Source organism: Solea solea, chromosome 6 (genome assembly GCF_958295425.1).
Source record: "Solea solea chromosome 6, fSolSol10.1, whole genome shotgun sequence".
Lineage (NCBI taxonomy): Eukaryota > Metazoa > Chordata > Actinopteri > Pleuronectiformes > Soleidae > Solea > Solea solea.
This window is the reverse complement of record NC_081139.1, coordinates 12,503,530-12,530,655: the sequence shown is the minus strand read 5'-3', so window position 1 is coordinate 12,530,655 and position 27,126 is coordinate 12,503,530. Positions and strand designations below refer to the sequence as shown.

General features: G+C 39.7%; 1 long non-coding RNA gene across 1 annotated transcript in view; it reads left to right on the top strand.

Moving 5' to 3' along the window:
- The window catches only part of LOC131461028 (uncharacterized), a 68,034-nt gene extending 41,547 nt beyond the window's left edge, over positions 1-26,487 (top strand). Inside the window, exon 3 of the long non-coding RNA XR_009240433.1 lies at positions 25,460-26,487. This is a non-coding gene — a long non-coding RNA (uncharacterized LOC131461028). The remainder of the gene's footprint in view (positions 1-25,459) is intronic.
- The last annotated feature ends 639 nt before the right edge of the window (positions 26,488-27,126 follow it).

The following is a 27,126-nucleotide window of genomic DNA, read 5'->3' as shown; positions in this document are numbered from 1 at the left end:
GAAAACTTTCTGTCAAAAGAATTATAAAGGTGGTCATCCAAGAATCTTAACAAGTATTAGGCTAAAGTTATCACTTTAACACAGAAAAATGCAGTGAAAAAACATTGATATCATTTACTTCCATGTATTTTACAAGATGTTGCTGCATGTGTTCATTTGTGTGAATAAATAATCTTTCATATTTTCAACTTTTCAGTCAACGTTTTGTTTAAGCTAGACAAGTGAACCCAAATACAAGACATTTGATGAGGCAGGGAAATGGTCAAGCCTGGCTCAGGGGATTCCACAACCAGGGAAAGAGGATAAGGAGGTGGCTGAAGCGGAAAATAGGGCCGAGCAGTTTGGTAGCCTTCAGATCTGGTTTGGGGATAAAGTCTTGTGGGGCTGGTAGGTGGTTTGGAGTTGCAGACTCGGTGAAAGAGTGGAGGCAAAGGAGGAAGTTGTGGCACATTAAGAACTGACTTTTATGATGGGATCCTGAAATGAAATCTTGAATCCTATGTAGAGCTGCAACTAACGATTATTTTCATAATCGATTAATCGTTTGATTATTTTCTCGATTAATCGTTTGGTCCATAAAATATCAGAAAACCTTAAAAAATGTTGATTGGTGTTCGTCAAACCTGGAAATGATGATGTTCTCAAATGTCTTGTTTTGTCCACAAACCAAAATGATTGGCTTTTAATAATTTCTTTGTTATCCAGAGCAAAGAAACAGAGAAACATTCACATTTAAGAAGCTTAAACAATCAACAATCTTATTTTAATCATGAAAAAAGCTTCAAACCGATTAATCGATTATCAAAATAGTTGTCGATTAATTTAGTAATCGATTAATAATTGATTCATCGATTAATCGTTTCAGCTCTAATCCTGTGACAAATCAGACTTTTCCCCGCACCAGGCCCCTTTCAAAAAAGACACTTGTCAGCCCCCAATCAAAGCTCACTTGCCATTGGGCTTAACCAATGTCCTGGGGGAAACCCTTGTGCTTAGTAAGGGTAAATAAGATGATACAACGTAAGAGACACAAGTGTGTCTGTATATTTGAAGGAGCTGCAATAAAGAGCACTTTAAGATACATTTACTTGATCAGATATCAATTTATTTCCACGACTGACCCCTTGAACTTCTTGACAAGCATGGAAGTAAACACTGTGCTAAAGTCGGATGAACTGTTTGTGGTTTGGTCTCCATGTTCTCTTAAATCAACAGACTGTTTACTGCCGAGACTGTCTTAACCTCATTAGCCCGAGCCTGGCTGATTAGCATTAGGCTCCTGGGTACAGAGAAACGACAATTACTGATCATTATCGCCATTTATTTAAATAATGAAGCAGCCAGGGCTTTGTATTGGCAAACAAAAGGTCAGAAATTAGCAGAGAGGAAAAAAAAAAGGCAGACGTGTGAGAGCGCGGACGTGATTTACATTGCTGCATTTCACAACTGTATCCATACATTGTGTCGAGTGTGAGGGAATCAAACTGAAATAGACAATTCTGGCTGAACTTGTGATGGTAATAGAATAGTAGCTTTGAGGATGGCAGTAACAGCTTCTCATGGTTTTTCCACAAAATCCTTATCAATAGTTAAATAACTAAGATGAATTGTGACCATTGCACATGATTCATTTCACAGTATTTCTCCTTGACATCTGAATGAGCTTTTCTTCAAAGCACAGCTATCACAACAGCGTGTAGCATTCACAAGGGCATTTAACATTGTTCAACAATCTTGTGGCTTGAGTCGACCTTAGATGGTTACAAAATTTGGCAGATTTAATTGAAATATCCATAAAGAAAATACACTCAGTAAACTACACTGATATTCTCTACAAGCCTTGCTGCCACTGTGTTATTCTCTTTAGTTACTAAAATTCTGTTTTCACCTAAAAGCTGTTTTTTTTCTTATGTTAACACAAGCCACACCAACCCCTGTTTCATCTCCTTGTTTGTGCGAAAATACATTTCCTCAAGCTTTGTTTTTTACAATGCAATGCACTTTGTTACAGTATAATTTTGCTGGTACACAGCAAAAACTTTAATTTGCCTCTGCAGTGTATATATGTCTTATTTCTCCCAAAGTGGTGTTGATAATTTCCTTGTTGTACCACTCCTGTGTGAACAAATCCCCCATTGGACATGTCACAGGTGCACTCATATTGCTTATTTGCTTATCATGGCACAACACCAGAGGACAAGGACAAGTACCCGTGAGGACAAGTACCCGTGTCCTCACTAACATCTACTGCTGTGTATTTTTGACCGTGACCAAACCTGAAACCATAAGATGTCTGCTACCTCTGAATGACTCCTTATTAAACAATAATAACACCAAAAATGAACGTGCTGACAAAAGTCATGTCATATGGAAACTGCAAATGTGCAGATGAATGTTCTGGGCTGATGTTAAAAGAGTAAATACAGAGGAAAAGGAACAAAAGCAATGCAAGTCTTACTTTATAAAAAATATACTCATTTAATATTTGTTATTTAACTTGTATTTAACATGTAAAATCTAATGTGATTTTGCAGGATTGTGGTGATGCATCCACATCTTTGTTTGTTTGCCTCTGATTGGACCGTTTTCTAAATGCTCACCGCTGCAGTTATGGTGGTGAATCACAGTGCTTCTGTGCTATAAAGGGAAAAGCAGCCGTTGAATGCGAACGCACCGATTGAAGATGGTGGTAATTACTGTCTCATTTCACCTTGGAAAGATATGTTTGCACGTATTTCATAATTGTCTGTGTGCGCACAGCCGGTTTATTTGCCTCTATACGTGTGCTCGTGTAGAAGCTTTTTGTTTAATCTTTTGGCCTTATGCATTATTCATCTCTTACTGACACACACATACAGTCGAGTCATACACTATGACTCATTCACACCATGTCAAAGTGCATGGAGCAGCCCTTTCCTCTTCTGTGCTAATACTTTACTTCTGCCATACTTTACTTATGACATGTTGTCCTGAAAAGAACAAGATCCATCCATCCACATGAGGGTCAAGGGAGTGCAGATCAAAATATTTTGGATGGATTGAAAGCTGTTGTGCTGGGCCCTGGACATATAGAGCAACTGGGATGTAACACCTGTTTTGGATTGAAAAGATTTGGATGGAAACCCAGTAATAAAGGTCTTTTAATAAAGTAACAATTAAGTATTCCCCCGAGCATCGTAACGGCTGGTCGTATAGCTGCACGAAAACGAGCGCTCCCACAGACCGAGCACTTCGGTTTTTGAGTATGCTTCAGTTCTGTCGGCCGAGAGGGGCAAGCGCAAATGTTTTGGGACTTGCTCTCATTTTAGGACTTGCCTGCGTTTTGGGACCTGCCGTGTTTTGGGAATCTGCAGCGGTGTTTTGGGAATATGCAGCTCGTTTCTCCTCCTGCATGTGTTTTGGGTCGTTGCAGTGCGTTTGCCCCTGTCGGCCACCGTACAAACTACCTCTAAATTTTCCAAAGTGGCCTCTGACTCAAAATTTTTCAACTTCAGTTTAGTGTGGATTCATTTGAGTGGTCTGCACAGTCACTGACCTTAGCCCAATCCAACAACTTTGGGATGATTTGGAACAGCAATTTCCAGCCAGACTTTATCAAACAACATCAGCGGCCAACCACACTAATACATGAAGCAGCTGAATGGAATCAAATCCCTGTAGCCAGGTGCTGAAATCCATCAGAAAACGTTCCTGTAAGAGCAGAGACTTCTACAGCAGCAGATTAACTTCCATGTTTTTGGAATGGGATGTCCAACAAACATATGGATGCCATAAAAAAATCAGTTCATGCTGTTCACAACAGAACTAAGGTCGTATCCACACGGAAACGGAAGGAAATGGAAACAATCTTTTTCTTTGTAATTTTGAAAAAGTACTGTGAACAGGCCGTCGTTTCAGGAAATATCTTTATCCACACGGAAACCCCCAGAACCATTTTACTCAAACACTGTGGTACATTTATTTATTTATCCTTTATTTAGCAAGGAAGGTCCCATTGAGATACAAGATCTCTTTCTCCCGGGAGTCCTGGTCAAGATAGTGGCACAAATAGTACAGTTAGACAGACAAAAAATTTCAGATATAAAACTCACAACAGAAAATAAAGCTAAAAGGAAGTAGTTAAAGGAGGGTAAAAACATAGAGACATAATAAAGTAAACTGCAGAAGTATACAGGCCATACCAACAAGATCCTTAATCCGAGCCGATCCATATTAGGCTTTTACATGATGCTGTAGTGCAGCTACAATAAAAATAGTATGTACACTGTGTACAAACCGAAAGCCAGTGGGACTAATGAAAGAAAATAAAAGTTATCTTAAAGCCAACAGAGCAAACAATCTCCAAACACAAGCAGAGGAAGGCGACAGCGATGAAGATAAGCAACAGCGGATGTAAACACGAGAGAGAGGTGGGACATCATTGTTTTCCCAAAGTAGCATATTGGTTGTGTGCATGAAAACACAAGTGTGGTGTTTTAAGATTTTCCCACTCTGGGGCCTGTTTTCAGGGCTCCTTACACATGAGAGCACATACCCATGTCGATAAAATGCTGATATGGTAAAAAAAAAACTTTAGCACATTCACCCAGACTAATTTCCGCGTGGACAGCCCCAACAACTGAAAGTGTGGGTGCAGAACAAAAATAGTTTGAACTTCAAGACAATTGAGCCTTGGCTTGTGCACAGAAGTGGATTGACGCCATATGAAAGCAGCATTAGTAATGTTTTGTGCACTCAGTCTCCAGTCAGTATACTCTAGAGTGGAGCGGTGCAAAGTTTGGTTATGAGTTTACTCTGAAAAATCTCATCTCCTCTAAATCAATACTCCATTTACCGCAAGACTCAAGCTGAGTAAAAAGTCTTTTGCTTCTCTGTCCTGACTCTCTGCTTTTTCCGACTTAAGCATTGTGTTTTCTTTCAGTCCCACTGACTCTCATCTGCTCTTTCTTCTCTTTTGTGTTTTCTGACTGCAAATTTTCTCTTTATTGTCACACTTCCAACTCGTTTCTCCTCGTTCTCGCGGTCCTTTGTTTCCTTCCATGTCTTCTTTCCTGACCCTAACTCTTACCTCACCTTCTTATCCTCTCAAACCTCAATCTCATCTCCATCAATATTTCCGCTCAGATTTAAGTGTCTCCTACTTTTCCTAAAATCCAACTTTGTATCCTTTGCTCTAGATTTGTTCGCTATATCCTCTCCCATGCTCTTTGCTCGTGTTTCATAACCCCATCTTTATCTCTGCAACTGTTATAATTTTCAAGCTTCTCCATTTTCTTACCACTTCTTCATTACGTCTTTTTATCTACTCCAGTCCTCTCCTTTAATTTTCTTACTTGCAGTTTCTGACCATTTGGTTCCTCTTCTCTTTAACCAATTTTAACCAGTTTTTTTACCTCCCATTTTTATCACTACCATCTCTCTTTCTTTCCTCATCTTTGTGCCCTTTCTGCTCTCTTCCATTTTTATTATTTCTCCTCTCCTCTGCACCTCATGCTGGGAGTTTAGGTGGTTGAGTGTGTGTGTGTGTGGACTGTGCCGAGTTGGTGAATGGATGGAAAAGCTTCTGACTGACATTTTTCATTCCTTTTTATTCTGCACGATCTTTGGTGGCAGGCAGTGGCACAGTATAGTAACGATGTGCCCCAGTGCAAGCTTTTATGATGGGCCCTTGTACACGCTAGTTATTAATAATAAGATAAGATAGTCCTTTATTAGTCCACAGTGGGGAAATTTACATCGTCACAAGAGCAAAGCAAGTAAAGCTAAAGATAATAAATAATATACATGTATTTCCAAGAAAGTACAATATCAAAAGATTTAACAATAAGACTAAATATAAAATACACATTATAGACCAGAATATACAGTATGGGCTTGATATTTACAATATAAACCAGGATTGCACATGGGATATTATACATGTATATTGCACATATGTAAAACACACAAACATATACACAAACTATATACAGTATATACTATGCAACAGTGTGGATTTTACCTTGGCTATTGTGTTGGAAAAGTAGAGAGGAGAGGTGAAAGGTGAAGCGATCAGAACCATGGACAGCACTTGGTCAGAATGCTGAGAGGAATGTGTGAGCCTGAGCAGAGGAGCTGTCCAGTGTCAATGTAGTGCTGAAACTGACGATAGTTATAGTTAGCAATAACTTAACAACAGCACTCCTGCTTGATAAACAGGCAGGCAATCATATGGCAATATGAAATCTATAGAGCAAAATTAGACTGAATCGTGTGCAGTTTTAGTTTTTTGGTTTTTATTAAACAAATGTGGATTAAACATTTAAATAATAGTGAACATCACCAACATCTTCTGGTATCTTCATAAAGTATTGTCTAATGATTTAGCAATACAAACATACACGCCTCGTATGGATAAAGGGAGTATACTGCCAGGTCACATGTCACACAAGGCACGACCACCACCATATTATCACAACCATCTGGATGATCAATAGAGTGGTGGAGGAAGTATGTGCTGCTTTTGCCACAATCCCTAAGAGTGTTTGTAAATGAAGATTGTCGGATCACAGTTTCCCCTCTCTGGCCATCTCCCCAGCTGTGGGGGCGTTGCAGGAAAAGGGTGGGCAGTTGTTTTTTTGTTTTTTTTCAACCCCAACTCTGGACAAGTTTCAGATAGTGGAGAAAAAGGGCAGTCGACCAACTCTGTGTGAAGGTTCTGAATCTGTGTTCCTTAACTGGAAAAAGGGGGACAAGGTAGACTGCGTTTTTTTGGACCAGACTTCTCTCCAAAAGGCTACTGGCTGTCTCTGTACAAGCTGCTCATTGAAAGATTAACAGCAGGTCTTCAATGGAAAATTGTACACTGGGTGATAGCCCCAAACAGATCAGAGTGTCTTGATCATGAGCTGGGGGAGGGGTGTACTTTTGGCACTCAAGTTGAAACTATGAAGCACTTGTTTGTTCCACAGTTTGTCGCACCAAAAAAAAAACATGTACACTCTACTCTGGGCTGAATTTTTTATGTAGCGCTGCAAAGATGGCAGTCTGGTTGACATGCAAGAGAAGAGAGAGATGTGATGCCGCTGCTAAAGGCCCATTTAAGAGTAGAATATTCATATTTTCAAATGATGGACAATATTCGGTATTTGTCTATGGGTTGTCGTTGGGGTTTTATCTTCTGTGGGGATAAATGGAGATTTGACTATTCATTGAATGCTGTTTTGTTCGGTAGTGATGTCTGAAAAATGCTCTCCTCTCCTCTCCTCAAACAAATCTCCCCTGCAGGTCATGAGCGGTCTCTTTCTGTGGATGCACATGGTTATGCAAGTCAAGCGGAAGCCGTATTAAACACTTAGCCTTTTTTCCTCTCCTGAGTCGAGACAATTTATCCATCCCTCAGGGCGAGAGGAGTGAAATGGCTAAATCACATTGTGCCATTAATTTAATTGGCTTGTAATTGACATTTTAAATGCTTCACATTTACATTAGCTGGCCTGTTGTCCCATTGCACACCACTGCAACTGAGTGAAGAAAATTGATTAAATTTCAGCAAACCAACAGATTAAAAAAAGAAGAAACTCCCCTTGGAAAAGTGAGCATGCACTGAATCATACACAAGCAATATGAACGAGCAGTGGTAAAGCAAAACATGCACAGTTATGCCATGGAGAGGCAGAGAGTGAGGAAGGAGATACAGAACATAGGGAGCCAGCTTAAAGTGAGCAGGTTAATAGTGAGAGAAGTCAGAAGTGACAGATTAAGAGAAACTGTTATCTACTTCTCACCAGATGTTTTTGGGATCAGAGGTCACCTGTCCGCCAGCTTACTCGTCCCAATCAATCTTGATCTGGATCGGCCAGTGGAAGAAGTTTAGACCAGATGAGACTTAACTTTGTAAATATCAACTGTTTGTATATGTCCATCATCTTGAAGAAGTTCTAGATTGGATTGTTTTCTTCACAATGAGTGCTTTGACTGAATAAGCTAAGCTATGCAGAAAGAGACAGGACAACAGATCAGCACTTCACTTGGGCCACTGACTAAATTAATGTGATCAGCGTGGCATGTGTGCGAGGGAGAGAGAGAGAGAGAGAGACCAGAAGAGATTGCATACTTTGAATTAATATAATTAGCATAGTTCTCACCATTGTCTGAGATGTGTCTGTGAGAGAGGACAAAAGATAGCAGAGATGATGGACAGGATTTCAATTTAGACAGAACAAGAGTTGTGAATTAATATGACCTGGCTATTCTGAGTATCCCTGAGATGAAACAAAGGTGAGAGTGAGTGTGAATGCTTGTATCTGCTGCATACTTGAGCGTGTTAGAAGAACAGCGTAGAAAGCCAGACTGACGATGTCAGCACTTTTCATCTATTTTTAAAGGAGGCCTTCACATACACACAGGCAGGTATCCGGTTGTGCCTGATCTCTCCTCCATGGTCGTTTAATATTCTTTCAGCTGCAGCTTTTCAAAGGAAAGTCCATCACAGCGACGATTGTTTGATCTGCCCTCTGTCATCAGCAGACTGTGGACAGAGAAAGATCTACAGGGCAAATCTTCATGTTTAAGATGGATCGAAATTCTTAAGCGCCTTTTTCAGCCTCTCATAGCTGTACTTTAGGGTTATATATGCACAGTTAACATGGTAAAATATGGTATTTAAATCTGTAAAAAGGCATTTGAATGGCGGAGGAAATTATTTGAATACCATTGAAGATGAAGCCATTTTTGAAAGCATGAAATACTTTTTCTTTAAAGAATTCCTATACAAGTGCTAATAATATTGTACTAATATTGTTTGCTAGTAGTATTAGCCTGGATGACCCCCGCCGAGTCTGCTGCAACTTCATTTTGCTCACATCTGGCAAGGACGGCATTTTGGCTAACCTAAGACTCTCCTAAGGTGGGCTAAACAGGAGGATGACAGAGAGGCAACGTCTTTTGCATAAATCCAACATTGCGGCCACCAGAAAGAAGCCTTTCGATTTGTTTGTTGCTGAGAGCAAATACATCTTTAAGCTGCATTCCTTTCTCTGCACTTAAAAAAAATAATTTGAATTTCTTTTTGTGCCCTTTCCTTCGCTTTTTTGTCTCCCACTCATAATGCAGTTCATTCTTTTCCCCTCGACAGACACCTGAAAGGTCACTGACCCTCATCACCAAATGCATTCGAAGCACCATGGAAGGTGTGAGTGTATACTCTGTGTGTGGCCATACATATACTACACACTGTGTATTGTGTGTGTGTATGCGTGTGCAACACCAGCAGCTTGTTTCTGCAGAATAACTTTTACCTTTATATTGATATAAAAATCCTGTTGACCTTTTACCAACAAAGGTTTACGTTTTCTGTCTTTTTGAGAAACCATCTTGCAAAGGCATTTCTTGGATCATGCCACAATAACTGCTGCCAAGATATTTGTTTCATTCATCACACCCAAATAATGGTATATAGATTATTTTATTCCTATAACTTAATCTTAGATGATATCCGTTTTTAAAGATCCATGCTTTGTTAGCAGTTATGTCTGCCCAAGGAACATCTGAAGCCAGAACTTGTTTATTTTTTATATTACATACATTTATATTTTACGTTTTGTTTGTTTTAGGGTTAAAAAAAAAAAAAAAAAAAAAGCAATGGAAGCATTTTTTCTAGAAAGTTGCACGGAAGACGAACAAAATACTGTAATTCTCCCTCAACACCACCCATGACCAACACACTGAACCCTTGTTCATAATACATGACTTCAAACTTGACATTCCAGTCCTCAAACAAACAAGCAAACAAAACAAAAAAAAACCCTGACTGGCTCTCAATCTGCAGTTGCCATTTGCTATATGTGAACTCTTCAGAGATTTCACAAATGATTAGCGAGGCCCTCACCAGTGGGTCCACGGGTCGGGAACAACTCCAGCTGATCGGAGACAGGGTTTAGGCAATAGGTGAAAACCCCAAACTGGTCCTTCCCAGAAAGACTAGTGTTGAAACTAAGCAGTCATGTTATGCACGCTTGGCTGGTATCCAAAGTATTAATTTAACAATTGAAAATATTTATATTCATACTTCTTGAATCAGCTTTAGAAAGTAAAATTAGTTTTCCTCGTTGTCACAACGTCACATTGACCAATTTTTATTTGGCCACCAATTTTCAAGTAACTTGTCTTTACAGTGTGTATAAATTCTACACACACACACAATGGCAATTATTTGTGTCACGGGCAAAGTAAAACCATCTGAAATCACCTCAATTTCTCTCAGAGACGAGGTTATTTCAGAGACAACATGAATGAACATGTTTTGGTACGAGTCATTTTCCTTTTATGTGCTCACATTTTGTCTGTCAACATTTCAGCTGCTAACAAATAAACCCACTTTAAAAATGGACAGAAGTAGGGAAGTGTCACCACAAAGCGCCATCGCAAGTGATTATAATCGACCCGTCAAAACAGATAGAAATAAAAATCAATCTGCTATGAATCCAATTAGATTTGTGTATAAACTGCTGCCCTTTTAAGCAAATAATTCCAGAGAAAAGTAAGTGTTGTTTTATGACGACAGTGTAGTAGGAAAGGTACAAGTCTCCAGAGTAATTTAATGAATAAATATAAATAAAAACAACTACATAAATGAAAATCAAGAGTTTTTTGCAGAATTTAGAGAATTTCAGTTGTTTTTTTACATCAGTAGCATATCGGGAGGATTTGCTTTTTTCTCCGTTTACGTAACACAAGCCCTAAATATAATACTTTTTATTACTCCATCATTTTTCCTATATAATTATAGCTCTGTACGGTGACCTACAAGGAGCCCAAGAGTCACTCTGATGGTGATGTTTAGTCAAACGGGAGGATGACTTACATTTTCCTTGACCTTTAATTTCTCACAGTGTTACATTATGCTGATGGGTTAGGCAAAGAAGAAGAAGAAAACGTGAAAAAATAAAAACCATGAACATGGAATTTACATTAAATTGACGTGAGGTTAGTTTTCCCATTTTGCAATTAATCATCTTAAATTAAAATGGTACCATCAAAGACAGCCTTTACCGTGTGTGCCAAACTGTTTTGTTGTGTGAGTGTATTTCATTACAAATATGGACGGCTGTATATAAACTTGGACTTCTTGTAGGTGTATGTATTTGTGTGTGGGCACACACTTGCCTAAGCATCTGTTGATTGCGGTCAGATGGAAAAACAATCGAAAAAACCTCTCTTTAGCTGATGGATCCGTGTAATAAGCAGTTACAAAGTGAGCTGTGTTCAGATTACCAATGTTTTTTGCAGCTCAACTAGTTACCATATAGATAGGATGGAAGCAGCACTCCCATTACAGTATGTTTGTGCTATATTAGAATGCAATCATCTCCTCAAAAACAACCTCTTCAACTTCCCCAGTTCCAAGTTATTGACTGGTGAAAACATGTAAGAGGCAAACATTAAATTTTAAAGGTAAGCAACCCTGTAGACTGCTGCTGCTGCTGCTGCACAGCTTATATTAACCTTGGAGGCCAAGGCTGCAACAAGATGAGTGCTCCACCTATTGAACGCTGTGTTAAAGCTCCAGTGTATAACTTCTGTGGCCAAAACACTACTAGTGTCGTGTCCCAACCCCCTTTTTTGAGTGCACAAAATGAGCAAAGCAGTAAATCAAAGACACTCAAAGTATTTTTCTGATGGTTCTGACAATCTAACGCTTAAAACAAGCTGCTGGAAGTAAAAATAGACAACAAACCGAGCTTCTGCAGTCAGGGACTCAGCTGTGAGGAAGACATGTCGTCTGTTGTTGAAGCATTGTGATAGACACCGAGGCTGTCTGTGCAACTGCACAAGGACATTTTTCGTGGGTGCTTCCTGATGTTTTCAGCCAAGAAGGTGGTCAGTGACATCGGATTTTCCCCACTCCTCAGGTGAGTCCGCGGGGCTTTCTGAGAGGACTGTGACCTCAGCATTGTGTGAACTCATTTGATGTTTCTTTAATATTCTTTGTATTATCTTATTTGACCCTATAACACCAAGTGTGTCGCAGACAACACGTTTGCACAAGCGCACTTTGCATTATTCAGCGGTGGTTTGTGCTATCGTAACATTTCCAAAGGTTTCTGAAAGCTGTAGCACGTCAAAGCCAGCACATGGTTATTACGGTAACTTCACTCGTGCTGTTGCAGGAAGCTAGCGAATCAGCATCTTTGTTTCATACAGTTAAAATTTCAAATTCAACATGCTATCTGGTGTTCATGTACAACTACAGTTTTTTTTCTCAATAAAACTGTTTTTAAGCTGCTAATACACTATTTTAACATGCAGTACATTGTGAATTACACCTGAAGTTCTTCAAAAAAAAAATATTTTTTTATTTATGTGTATTCATTAAATTACTCTGGATAATTTATTTATTAAAAATAATAACTGCCAGATAACTTATTCTGGAAAAATGGGCAAAAAGATTAACTCACAGGACATTTTCTGACCCTTTTATGGTTAAAATAAGCAAAAAAAAGTCATTTTGAGGCTTAGATGTTACAGGGTTAATTTTCGTCTCACCCATTACACACATTTGTGTCAATCACATTCTCTTTAGTTCCTGTTTTTTAATAAAACATTTTATTTATGTATATTATTTTAGTGGCCCCATAACAGAGCCTCTGGCTGCTCTGTTCTCCTTCTGATCCGTTTTACTATTACCAGTATAGGTGAGGCAAAAATATCATCATAGCAACGCAGGTCAAAAGACATTCCCTGCCTCTCTGGCAAGTGTGTCTTTGTCGAGGTGGGTAATAATATGTGTAGTGGTATGTAGGATTATGCATATTTCAGTTGTGACTCACATCGGTACCAGGAGTGATGTTTCCTCTTAGCATGATGTAGTGGGTGTGTCTGTGAGTGAGTGTGTTTCTCTCTCTCTCTCTCTCTCTCTCTCTCTCTGTGTGCACGCACATCAGTATGGGCCACTGTACACACGGCAGGGGACCAAGAGGTGACAAGTCAGCCCTCCACCTAGAATTATAATGATGCCCCCTGCTTTGCTCCTGTGCTCTGCTAGACACCCTCCATCCCTTTACAGCTGCATATTTACTGTAAAACGCACTCCTTGAAATGTCTCTCTCACACACACACACACGCGTGCACACACACACACTACGTTCCTGATTATGTTACATTTTCCTGAAGATAGATAGATAGATAGATAGATAGATAGATAGATAGATAGATCCCCGAGGGGAAATTGGGTCATCGTAGCAGCGGTACAAATAAATCAAAAATGCAAATAAAATCCAATACAATCACGATACAAAAACAAAAAAAAGAAATTAAGTTAAAAATGAAATGAAATGAAATTAAAAACAGTGCAATACACAGTGAGCCAAAACTATACTATACACTATGTACAATAAGATGCCTAGCAGTGATTTGAAGGTGCATATATGGTGTAATTTAAGTTATTTCCGTGTGATAAGTGGACGTTGCTGTGAGGCATTGTGCAGTCTAATGACACAGGGCAGGAAAGATTTCCTGTGCCGTTCTTTAAGGCAGCAGGGTTGAATGAGTCTGCTGCTGAAGGTATTGTTTGTTCCAAATACAGTTTGCTGCAGGTACACGTCCCTGCAGTGGAAACCTCGCTATTTAGGCACCAACAACCACTGCCTACAATGCAAAGCAGTCTAAATGCAATGTAAAAGAAGAACAAAAGTGTATAAGAGAGTTGGACAATAAATGCAATTAAACTCAAAGCAATATGGACAGAGCCAGATTGACTCTGGTCACCTGTATATGAAGCAAATGTGTCTATTATTCTATTCTTAAACTTAGTTGAAGGGCAATTCAGCAGCCCTGTAAAGATGTTATGATAATAAACCAATATCATGGGCCAGTTCAATGTAAAACTGTTGTCAGTATTACTGTAAATCTACAGGTTTACCTGTATTTTCTGTCTCTTTCACTCTCCTCCACTTTCCACTTCAGATCCTTTCTTCCATCCTCTCTCATCTACTTCCCTTTTCAACACTCTTGCTGTCTCCTCTCCTCTCTGTGCGCCCTCTTTCATCTACTCTTGTCTCCTTCTCAACTTCTTTGCCGTTGTCTCTCTCCACCCTCTCCTGTCACCTCTCCACTCCTCTCCTCCTTTCAGCTGCTTTTTTTTTGTCATATCCTCCTCACTTCTTTCCCATCTATTTTTTTTGAACACACTGTAAAGAGGAATAATATCCCTGACATTAGATGCTTTCTGATGACCCAGCCGTGGCACCATGTTCTTCCCCAGGCGAGGAGCTAAATTACAGCAATGTTCACATGAAGCAAAGAGCAGTGCAGAGAAAATAGTCTCTCTCATTTAGTTCTGCAATAACACTGGAAGGAAGCCTGAGGGATCCAACCCCTTTATTCCACCTAAACATAATTTTATAGAAAGGGGTCTCCTTTTGTACATCTCTGTATTTCTGTTCTCCTCCTTCTCTCCATTTTTACCTTCCCTGTCATGCTGCTTATCTATAATCCCTCCCTGTTTTCCATTTTAGTCTTTTTTGCACCAGCTTCTGCATGTGTCCGCTCATTTACTGGTATCTCTTTCTTAGAACACTCTGCAGTTTCCTCTGTTTTTTGATAGTGGCCAGTAGCAGTTGAAAGATTGCTTAGTTCCTAATTTAATGTTTAGAGCTCGTGGCAGAAATCAAGTGTGTGGTAAATGTGTGAAAGTGCCGACTCTGATCGTTCAGCTTCTGCAGACAGCGTGGAGGTAAGCAATTATCTTTGAACATTTGGTGAAAAATGTTGTTGTCTACCTTGACTTGTGAAAAGCAAAATAAGCTTTTGCCTTTTTTTTCAAATAAAATAAACAGCTCAAAGCTTTCATATATTTATGAGGCAGAAATGTACCGTTATACACAGTAGACATACACATTATCTTTCATGAATAATAGGAGTTTTACATTACCAGTCAACACACAAGCGATCCTCAAGCCATTTAAAATATGTACTCACTTTTTGAGACTGTCCTCCAATGAAATGTACATATAGGTCGTATGCAGGAATTTTGACCTATGTTTACGTTTTCAACACCAGCGCCCCCTAGCGGTTGTATACATGACAGCAACCACTTCCACCTTGGAAGTGGTATCTAGTAGCTTCGCTGATTCTGCCACCGGCAGTCCGCTCAGTGGCGAGAGCACTGCGCCCGAGTGCGGTCGACAAGGGTTCAATTCCTAACTATACCAACTTTTTAATATTTTTTTTAATTTTTACTGCCTGTCTTTTTTGCCCTAACCCTAACCTCAGTAACACTTGTATTCAAGGGCTGGAAAAAAAACGACCCATAGTTACATTTCAGGAGTTGGAAAAATGACCTATATGTATGTTTCAGTTGGAGGACAGGTTGCACTTTTTGCACGACAACAAATGCACATGTAGATGTAATGTACATACCAAAAATAAATAAATAAATGAAGAACTCACAGACAAACAGAAAATGCAGATATGAAATGGAGCCTAGCATAAGCTTTCACACATAAACACAGAGATACATGATTTTTTCTGAACACACACACACACACACACACACGCACGGTGAGGGCAGGCCGATCTGACTGGAGAGGGAATGATTTCACCATATACTCATCTCAGTCTCCGTGATTATGGCCTTCAGTAGAAATGGCAAATAATGGTGGCAATGTGCTGTGAAATGAGGCCCATTATGTCTGTGTGTGGGTGTGTGTGTAGGTGTATGTGTGTGTGTGTGTGTGTGCGTGCATGCACACATACAGGGTTACATCAGTCTGGGCATGAGAAACGATGATAGGCCACAGAGGTTGGAGAGGGAGACACAAGGTAGAAGTGAAGACGATGAACCCGCAGAGCTCTGTGTGTGTCTTTGTGAGAGAAGGAGATAGAGTGAGAGAGCAAGCAGAGATAAAATCGCTGGCAATCAACCTCCACACTTTGATCAGGTCATCAAAGTGTCAAGCTAAAACATTACAGCCAGGATCTGTTCTCATGCACGCACACACACACACGTTCACACTTGTGTGTCTCTAGGAGCACACACAGTCCTATAGACTTAACTCTTATGCAATATTTTTCAATGCATTTGCGTTTGTTTCAGTTCCCCGGCAAAACTTCAGTTTGACATGATGTCACAAAAGCCAATCTGTGATAATGTGCACCTCGAACACGTGAGCAAGACTGGGCAGAGTCAAGTGAAAAACAAGCATCAGAATGCCGAACAATGAAACCACTGATCTACTGGGAGTTTCCCACACCACCATCGCTATGGTTGACAGAGAATGTTTAAGAAAAAAAAACCAGACACAGTCCAGTGAGCGGTAGTTCTCGTGCATGGCAAAAATGCCTTATTGATGCCAGAAGTCAGGGAAGAATGGCCTTTTTCAGCTATCCTCGTTTAAAATTCTGCTCTCCATCTCATCTTCCATCTCTCTCACTCTTGCCTGCCTGCATCCCTCACTGGCCCACTAGTCAGCCCAGCCCGGTGGGAATCATCCCGTGCCTCCTGATTAGCCACTTAGGGCCTGCTACCAAGTGATATATGTTTCTCAATTGATTCAAGCTGTGGTTGCATTTAACTGTGAATGTAGCTTAGGCAGAACTGTAGTGTACAGCAGCTTTGAGTGGTCATCAAGACCAAGAAAAGCTTTGTAAATATACATATCTATATATACACAGACCATTTACTTGAAACAATCACTTCACATGTGATGTGAGCACACTCTTACGCTGGCCTTAGGGAGGTCTGCGCACATGTGTACAAGTATCTGATGAGCTAAACTTCACCAATTCCTGCGTATGACACCGACTGCACAAGTAAATTAGCACCCAATGGTTGCCAATATTGTCCTATCGCTACGAAAATATACACCCACATGCGCCACATACACCTAATGACCACACATACACACACAAGAAGACTTGTTTGTACTGTTTTCAATTAGAATCAGAAACAGGTTTATTGCCATGTACTGTATGCTTGAAGCGATACAGGGAATTTGCTGTGGGGATTTTGGACGTTGCCACAAAATATTGTAAACACTCACACAACACACACACAGAGAGAGAGAGAGAGAGAGAAAGAATCACATGTGGACCTTGCTTCAGATAGTTGGACTGAGGGCTGTGAAATATCCATATTTATCAACAATCTCAATATTGCATAAGCCCTTGTGCACTTGTGTGTTTGCTGCTGGTGTGCCTGTGTGCTTGTGCAAGTGTGTGTGTGTGTGTTTATGCAACACGACACATATAGGGCACAGTCTTTGCTAGTTTCCAAACGACTCACTTGTCATTTTCACACCCAGCACCCACGTTGTGTGGGTTGCAAATGCACTCATGCCCATCAGTGTGCCTGTGGGTGTGTTGGTCCCAAAATGAGGTGTGGTTGGATGCATTGTTGGCGCATTGCTATCTTTGAGGCACAGTATGTTCATGCTCACTGTATTTAAAAGCTACATTAGACACGCCTACGTAGGCCGGTGCACGATGCACGTACACTGTACTTATTACAAACACAGGGACAAGCTTCAGCAGATGCAGGTTGAATTCCTTATCCTGTGCAGTCGAAGGTGATTGTTGATGGGACAGAGGATTGGCTAGATGGTGGAGGCAGAGGGTCCACAGGCCAAGAACCTCCTACTTATCCCTCAGTGAAGGGTTCTTCCTCCACCGTAGATCACGTGCCTTAACCTTACACAATATTGAAGATTGACTGGTGTACCTCTCTCTAACTGACACCCTACCTGTGCTCTATAGCAGCACTTGACCAGAGTCTTAGACAGACATTAGGTAGAGAAATGCAGCAACATTTCACAGTTCCACCTTGTATGATGACAGGGCCAGAGGAATAAGGTGGAACATAACTTTATCAAACGTCACTTACCAAGCCCAGTTTTAAGGACTGTCACCTCCATGAGAAAGGTTTTGGCTTCTTTAGCTGATTCACACTTGCTAACAGAAGTACTCTCACATCCACACTTGGAGAGAGAGAGAGAATACCAGGTGCACATTCAAAGCCGAAACAATCACGGTACAGCCCCGGGAGTGTTGGGGAGATTTTTGATTATCAGGTTGGATGACCAGTGATGGAAAGATTTTATTGAAGACAGCTCAGGTCCGAGGAGAACAGATCCAATGCCTGACATATGAACAGTTTGTGGGCGAGCAGCGTGCCAGGTCTGATACATATAGTGAGTAAGACTTGAGATAGTGTATTAGGTCAAGATGCTGCGATAATATGAGTTACAGTAATAATAAACCTGCATATGTGCGAAGTTATCAGCAGGAAACATTAAGTTAACTGTTAACTATCAGAGACTGTCACTTCATTGCTTCTGTGTGTCAAATAAAAATGATCTCTACACAGCAACACAGTTTCCAAGCCGTTCCGTTTAGTGTGAGTTCAGTTAAGTGCAGCAGCCAATATGGTTTGGTGGAAATGTGAAGTCCGTCATATAGATGTGTCTTTTATTACCACACTGAAGATACATAATTAATAAGCTCATTGGCTTTGCTGCAAAATGTTGATGGTAAACGTATCCGATATTGACGATGTTTTACTTTATTTGCTTGTAGCAACTTAAGCATATTTTTATGGTTATGAAGATGGTTATTATGGTTGTCATATGGGCCTCTCTGTCTGTGTATTGTTTTTACCCACAGGGATCTCCATTAAAAATGCAAGATCTCACCCTAAAGGAAATAAACTTAATGCTTTTTTTCTTTATCTTTCCCATGCTCTCACTCAGAATAAATTGTGTCTAGTCTGAAAGTTTTGAAACAAGAGCAGAGCATTAGATTAGGTTTGTTTGATACAAAATTCCCTCTAAAGTACTGAGTGCTTTTTGACTGCCTTTGAGAAGAGCCTGAGCCATTTTGTCTGGTATACTTTAAGCTGTTTGTTGTGTTGACAGGCCCTCAGATGTCTGGCTACCTTAGCTCTAGTCACTGCTCCACAGTGAGTATAAATGCTGTGCTTTTCCCCTCAAGGTGTATGAAAAAAAAAAATATATATATATATATATATATAGTATATATATATATATATATTTGACGCTTTATCTCGAACGTGTTACAATTTTCATTTTGCTTTTGAAAACAAAACCAGTCAAGTTGTAACTTCTTCCTGCTCCTTTTCAAACATTGCATATGTTTAGTTTGTTTGTTTTTATTATTACCAGTTATGTTGATAGATGGAAAATCCTCGTTGCCTCTTTGTTCAGAAAGAAAAGCCACGCTAAAGTGCCTGGAATCTTTGTGTATTCACTTAGGTGGTAGGTTTGTATGTAAGTCAGTGAGAAAATGAGCCTATACTCCATAGCTCAGTTCCAATAGTCCAAGTGTGCGTTCGTCATCCGGATTTTGTCAAAATGCATCACAGTGCCGCGACAGTGCCCTTTCTCAATTGTCACATAAATCGTCGGCTCCTTCAAATGTGGCCGATGAATGTATCCCAGAAATACACACCAGCATTAAAGCAATAAAGGTGGCAATAACGCACTTTTCTGCTGGTTTACGAACTGTCATAAAGAAAGAAAGAAAGAAAAACTGTATTACAATATAACGACAGGTTTGGTGGAGCCTGGAGTATTGTATACCCAACACAAATGCAAAAAATTAAAAAAAATACAATTTTAAATAATAAAAATACCAAAAGAATATTTAATTATGATTTAATTTGAAGGTTTTATATTGATATTAATTAATTATTAATTATTAATATTACCGAGTCATTTCAACTCTTTCTTCCTATTATTTTAACAGGGTTTAGTTCTGAAGAATCTACATTTGTGGATTACATTTTTTTTCAGAAAGAGGCTTCAACACATTATTTTACCTGTTCAAACCTGTGTTTGACTAAAATTGTGCTCATGTTTATGTATTTCTCTCCTTTTGCATATCTTCATCTTCATCAAACACTCACTGCTGCCTTTCTCTCTTCTTCTTTTCATATCAGTCTCTTTAACATAATGACCTTTATACTCTCATTGACTTCCATAAAATTGGACAGCTAAAACAAAGCAGTTAGGTTTTTTGTTCAGGTTATCCCTAACCTTAACCATAACCACTATTCAAATCTTAGCCCTAAACTTAACTAGTTTCTCAGAAATGAGGGTCTGCCTCACTAGGACAAGGTTTTAGTGTCCATGAGGACTACCGGTCCTAACAAGGCCAGTGTTTATGCCAGGGAAAGTCCTAAAAACGTAAGAAATACAAGAACACACACTCACACACAATCTTTTTAAGCCACAATTACCGCTGAGGGATTCCTTCACTGGCTAATATGCTCTGTTAAGCTCGGTGAGCCTAAGTAAGCTCTGAAATTAGTGCTGGAGTCAGTCGTCACACACATCTTCACCATACAAAGGCTTCACTTTCACTTCCCTGACACTGAATAAGTCTGGCTGCATGTGCTCCATGATACTGAGCTCCTTAATAGGAGTCAATGAACTCTGTCCAAGAGCCTTGTCGACAAAGCTCAATTTCCAGACACTTTGCCTGAATAATAATCATCGCCGCTGTCAGCTGTTAACAATGCCCATAACTACAGAGAAAGACAATTTAGCTGATTTCACCGAAACGGAAAGTTTTGACTGCTATTCACCATACCAGTAGTTTTGCAATTAACACAATTGGTATGTTAGTACTTCAACTTTTTCTGCTGAGACTCGTGTGTGGGTTTTTTGTTTTTTTTCAGTCACATTTATAAAAAGCAAACATTTCTACTGAGTTTAAAACATGAGGCGTTTTTGGTGAGTCAAATGCATGATGCTCACCAACTATAAATACTAACGCCCCTCTTGTTGCAGGAATAATCCATAAACACAGATTTTTTTTTTTTCTGTGTTCTGTGTTGTATGAGTTTGATGGCTTATCCAATCCGAAATGAAAAAAGTTCTTTAATTAAATATTTATTTTCTCGTCACCCACACACGAAATGAGGTAGTTTTGTTTGTATATCTTTATATCATCCTGAAATGTTATGTAGACAGGTAACGTCACTCGGGGATAGTGAAATATTTGCTGTCACTGGAATCTGAACAGTGTAAATAAAGGTTGTAGTAATCAGAGGCATTTTGTCGAACGACTGGGTGCCGCAGCTTTGATTTATTGTTCACAAAAAAAGTCTGGAGGGTGAGTCGAATGCAGACTTCTCAGCAACATGTTGCCAATTAGTGAACAGTGCCTGTGCTGCATCTTGTAAAGATGTAAATTTACACATCAGGTCATCACTGGGGATACATTCTTGTGCTATGAGTTACAAATGAATAGACCAACTATTCTGCAGACTGAATGACAGACAACTGCTGTGTGATGCAGAGGAAGCATGTCAGGGAATCCTACAGATCATTAAGGAGGATGATCTGCAGGATGTGAGAAAAAAAAAATGCAGGTACTGAGGGAAACAATGATTCCACATCACTTCAGTAAAAATAACCCAACTCCACAATTGTGTCTATATTTAAATCCATCAAAATAATAAAACACAAGTTATTTGTGCAATGGTTTTATAGAGACAGGGTGTGTGAGTGAGTATACTATTGCATCAAGTTTCTCTTTGTAGTAATTTGCATTATCAATCCTCACCTCTGGTAGTTGTCTTTACTAATTATAAAACATATTTTCTGTCCTGTACCTCTTTACAATGTCTGGCCACGTCTTCATTCTGTGTGATGGTTGTTTTCTGAAAGTCTATCCAGTCATCTTTTGGGGATAGAACATATGTCTTATTACTTTAAATATTGATCTCTGCATGTAGGGCTCTCTCTAGTCTACACTTTATATTCCTCTGTGTTGCTATATTTGTCTCCACTATACTCTCTCTCCCATAATCAGTTTCCAGTTCACTTTATTCAACTCCCTAACCCCCTCAGCATCATGTCCTCACCTCCCCTCTTTTGCTTTTGGTGATTTCTTAAAGGCGAGTCAGCAGAAACACTCTCTTTAACTTCATTATGTCCAATTAGTTGCCTTGTCCTTCAGGGGAGTTCACAGTGGTGTTAGAGGTGTGAGACCCGGCAACTGCCTTCAGCTGGGAATTAACACCAAAACCTCTTCACCTCAGGCTTTGTTATCTTTGATTTGCATCTGTGTGCTGTTGTATTTTGTTACCGTCAGTGTTTGTGTCATGATGGGCCACACTCAACTTCATATCTATGCTAAGTTATGTGCAATTTAGAGCTGTTCACTTGATGGCGCCGTCTCAGTTTGAGCCTCATGAACTTATAACACCAGACCAAATCATTTACTTGTATGCCTGCTGTCCGCCAGTAACCCTCTGGCTGAATTTACTTTGGGGATTTTCAGCTCATATAGCTCCACAGTTTTATAATCAGCACAGCCAGTCGTGCACCACTTATTCATTTTTAAAATCTGTGCTCAAAATTTTAATTCGACTCGCACATGTTTAAAACTTACAAGAGAATCACCAAACATCTCCCCATTAAAAAAAAAATAGCTTCAGCTTCAGCTTCCAGCATTTACTCCAGGATTGAAGGCTTAGCAGTTATTTTACTACACAGTACATGTAGTAGATGCAGCTTGTACTTAACTATGGAACACTCACTCACTAATTGTCTATCACTTTATCCTCCACATGAAAGTCATGGGTCATGGGTCATTGTTTGTCTCTGTGGCCCTGGAAATCGGAATACCTGGAGAAACATGGGGAGAACATACAAAATTCCACAGAGAACGGCACTGGTCAAACCTGGATTCTAACCGGTGACGTTCTTGCAACAGTGCAAGCCCCTCATCAGCCACCATGTGGCCCTAACTGTGGAACAGTACATGGTATATTCAACATCACTACTGTGAAAACCGGCACTGATTTAATTTTTTTGCAGCAGTTTCAGTAAAAGCAGTGCAGGACTTGTCAATTATTTAGTCTCTGGCTTTGCAATAATCCAGCATCTGCTTGATACGTTTGTTTATTCTTCTTCCAAATACCCTCCATGTTTGTTTATGTACCCTTAAAATGATGAAGTCTCAAGGCACATTTACAACATTGTAGGGGAAACAAACTCGGTTCAAAGGATGTAACCGTTACAGCAGCAGTCGTTTAACTTCTCCATTCTGTTCCTTGGATGAGGTGAGATTCTCTATATGTGTTCATGTTGTGCCCGACTTTGCTGAAACACAGTGTGAATGAGAGTAGAGTTTATTGGATTACACCTTGGCATGACTTAGCAGCCCTTAAGCTTCCCCGCACAACCAGAGCTGCTGAAACAAAGGCAGGATTTACACACAGAAAAAGGAAAAAAGAGTCGTTGTTTTTGATGATTTATGTTCAGTAGTAACACATACATTCAACCTGACACATCTTATCTCAATTTTCTTCTCTTACAGATACAAAAGTCAAAAAAATAATACTGTATTCTGGTCTTGTCCAGGCCAATATGGTGGTAATGATGTAGGATTCATGGGTCATGGGGCGTATGATAAATTACATTTACAGATTTCACTTACAATAAATATAAATATAAATCCATTTCCATGTTGAAATGCAATAAAAAATCTGATCAGTTAAACATATTTATTATGATAATATAATAATAATTGCCAGCCTAATTTATATTCAGTGTGTTTTGCTTGCTGTTTAAAATCATTTGTTTTATATGACAGCACTGTACCTGTAATCAGAGGAGGAATCCAGCTCAGATCTTCAAGTGGTTGAGTCAAGACTTGGACTTTGCGGAATCCACACTCTTTGCTTAAAATACTGCTTATTTAAATACAGCAGGTTCGTTATTGTGAAACAGCCAAAAATGTCACTTCTCCGTGTTCTCATCTCATCAAAAGTGATTAAGTTTGTCATGGCTGGTTGGGTCTGAAGCCATCCCTGGTAAATGTTGACAGTGGAATTGATTTAAGTCAGAGCCAGCGAACTGGAACATATTTCAAGTTTTGTTTTTAGTGTCATCACAGTGTTACAAAAGTGCCAAGCCACTTTCCCCAGTGGTCCACCACTGCACTGTTCTGAAGCACTTTCCACATAGAAGGCCATTATAGAATACATTCACACAATATCTGTCATTCTGTCTTTGAAAAAGGACATTTCACACCATTAAAGCTTGTAAGTTGTTTCTGACACTTTTTTTTTAAAACTTCTTTGTTGAAATCCTCTTCACATCCTGATCATCATTAATAAATAAAATCTGAAAAAAATATATTAACCAGTCCAGTTATGGACCAGTCACGTTATTCAGACCACATGAAATGAATGATTGTCTCACTTGTCTGTCTTTAGCTATGTTTCCATCAAGTGGGCCGGTTTGGTTTGTTTTGGTGGTTTTTGCGTTTCCATTAGGAATAGCACCAAAATAACCAGCCCCTATGGTTCCATTTTTGGCACTCTTCCCTTGGGGTACCCGAGCAAAGTGGTACAGAAAGGTCAGTCAAACGACAGTGAGCTAATTGGGTGACAGACTTTCCTGTTTACGCCGGCTGCCTTTCTCTTCAATGCCCACAGTCTATTCTCATACAAAGCTTGACGTCTTGATGAGGAAAATAGCTACAAGCCAAGCAGGGGAATAAAAAGAGCTGTACAAGTACACAAAAAACATACTAAATTACAGCAACGCGAGTAAAGCTGGAACATCACGTGGACACAGTCATTGTGCACAGCCCACACCCCGTCGACCAAACGGAAGCCTGACCCAGGGCTTTACCATTCCAAACTGTACCATGATGGAAACACAGCATAACAGACCTGGGTGCCTGTGCACATCCCGCCTGTGTTCCTGTGAACAAGTATTTACCATACACCACTAGAACAGAGACAATAGTCAGAAGTAAGAATGCGAGCCAAAGCAAAATATAACCAACATTCACAGTTCCACCGTGTAAAATTACTTTCAGTGTTTTTTGGCCAGAGCGTTGATGAGACAGCCGACGGGAGAGGCTGGAATGTATTTGCTACCCGCTATTGGTAGTTTTCCGAGACTTACCAACCCTGCCTTTCTGCATGTAATTTACATGTTCTCCCTGTGGGTTTTCTCCGGGTTCTCCGGTTTCCTCCCTCCCACAGTCCAAAAAACATGCACTATCGGGATTAGGTAAATTGGACACTGTAAATTGACCGTAGGTTTGCATGTGAGAATGAATGGTTGTTTGTCTCTATGTGGCCCTGTGATGGACTGGCAAACTGTCCAGGGTGAACCCCGCCATATCGCCCTATGTCAGCTGAGATTAGCACAGCTCCCCTTGCAACCCTCATGCGGAGGAAGAAGATGGATGGATGTTAAAACTGATGGCACAGTGTAACGGCAATAGAACAACAACAACACCATTTATGGTTATATTGCTCTCCTGTACCCTTGTTTTCACTATGTGATTTTCTTGGCCTCTGGGACTGGGATATTTGTGAAAAAATTCTGACTGAATTTACAGCTTGAAATAACAGTGCTACTCTGCATCTTCATCTATGAATATAATACAATTTAACCTTATATCTATTGTGTGTTGTTTTTTTTTTACACAGGAGAGGAGCACACAACACCACCTACGAAAAAAAGTACCTGTGTCCTCACTGGCTACTTAAAATCCTGGAAATGTGAGCAGTGGATACAGGGCTACAGAAGGAGCATGCAACATTGTCAAAAACCAAAAAAAGAGGCTTTACTGCAGCCGTCTGTGGACATGGAGCACCGATACATGAGACAGCGTTGACTACAGACAACGGATGAACTACATTTCTAAATGTAAATGGAGCACATGGAGATGAATGGGATTTGCTGTGGACACCAAATAACCTTGTAACAAGTTCTCCCAGAGAAATTATAATAATAACCCCAATACAGAGGAAAATATAATTTTTGGTGCCACCCTGAACCTTTTCCTCCTTTGCTGGGATAATGACGCGTCAGTGAGAGTAAATGAAATGGGCCAATTTTCAAAGTCATTACAAACTCTGTTCTTCAAATGAATAAAGACAGAAGGAGACTAAAGAATATGAGGCAAATGATTCACATTGTCTGAACTTTGTATATATAGGTGTTTACATGCTTACTGTGCCTTTTCCCAGCCTCTGAATGTGCAGCTTCACTGTGATGTCTGTGTATGTGCATTGTGTATTCTTTGAGCGTACCTTTTTTTTTTTTTTTTGTTAACATGTGCATGTGTATCAACTCAACCCAAAGCCAAACTGACAGACAGCTTCCCTCTGAGGAGCCCCTTAGTGTTTCTGATTGATCGTCATAATGCCAAGGTACGGGCCCTGTCCTTGGTGCCTATGCTAATCACAGAATCATGCATATTTATGAGTTCCTTGGGAATCAACCAGCTAAATAAAGGATGAGGCCGTTGGCTCATAGCTGTGTTCATCACCGTTCCTGATTGATTAGTAAGAAAAGGAAATCTGCCTATAAAGACCAGTTTTTTCCCCCCTCCAGCTAAAGGATCATAATGGGAGCTCAGGCATAACAAAAGGTGGACTTTTCCAGATTAAACAGTAGCTGAATAGAAAGAAGTTTGTGTTTTCCTTTGTGTGTTAAGACTTTTCTACCATGGTGTTTATTTGTACACGTTTCTCAATGGTTCTGCAATACCTCGACCAATAATCCTTTTACAACCAACATCTTACAGGATCAACAAAATAGAAAAATTCTTTGCTTATTAAGATGGTATTACAGTTGCTCCTGAAAGGCATTCTTCTGAGAACTCCCTAGATTTTAAAAATGATAATTGTGACTGAAAATTAAATTTTAATTACACAGTGCATTTGTATGTAAAAGCTACTGTTAAAAAATAAAGGCATGAAGTGACTGTTGGCCCCCAAACATCTTCACATTATCAAATCTGGCCCTCGTTAAAAAAAAGTTTGGACATCCCTGATCTAAATAGTTAAAGTTCCCTTCTTGCTTCAATCGGCAGAAAATAGCAGGCACAAAAATGTCATAGTTTAGAATGTCAACCCGAATATGAAAAAAAGGTTAGCGTTTAGTATGTTGTCCAAAATATGAAAAAAAAAATCATCGGTTAGTATGTCGTCCAAAATGTGACAAAAAAAACTCAGTTCTGTATGTCATCCAAAATGTGCAGAAAAAAGTCATAAGTTAGTATGTCAATGTGACCAAAAAGTCATACGTTAGTATGTCGTCCAAAATGTGACAAAAAATTCATAGGTTAGTATGTCGTCCAAAATGTGAC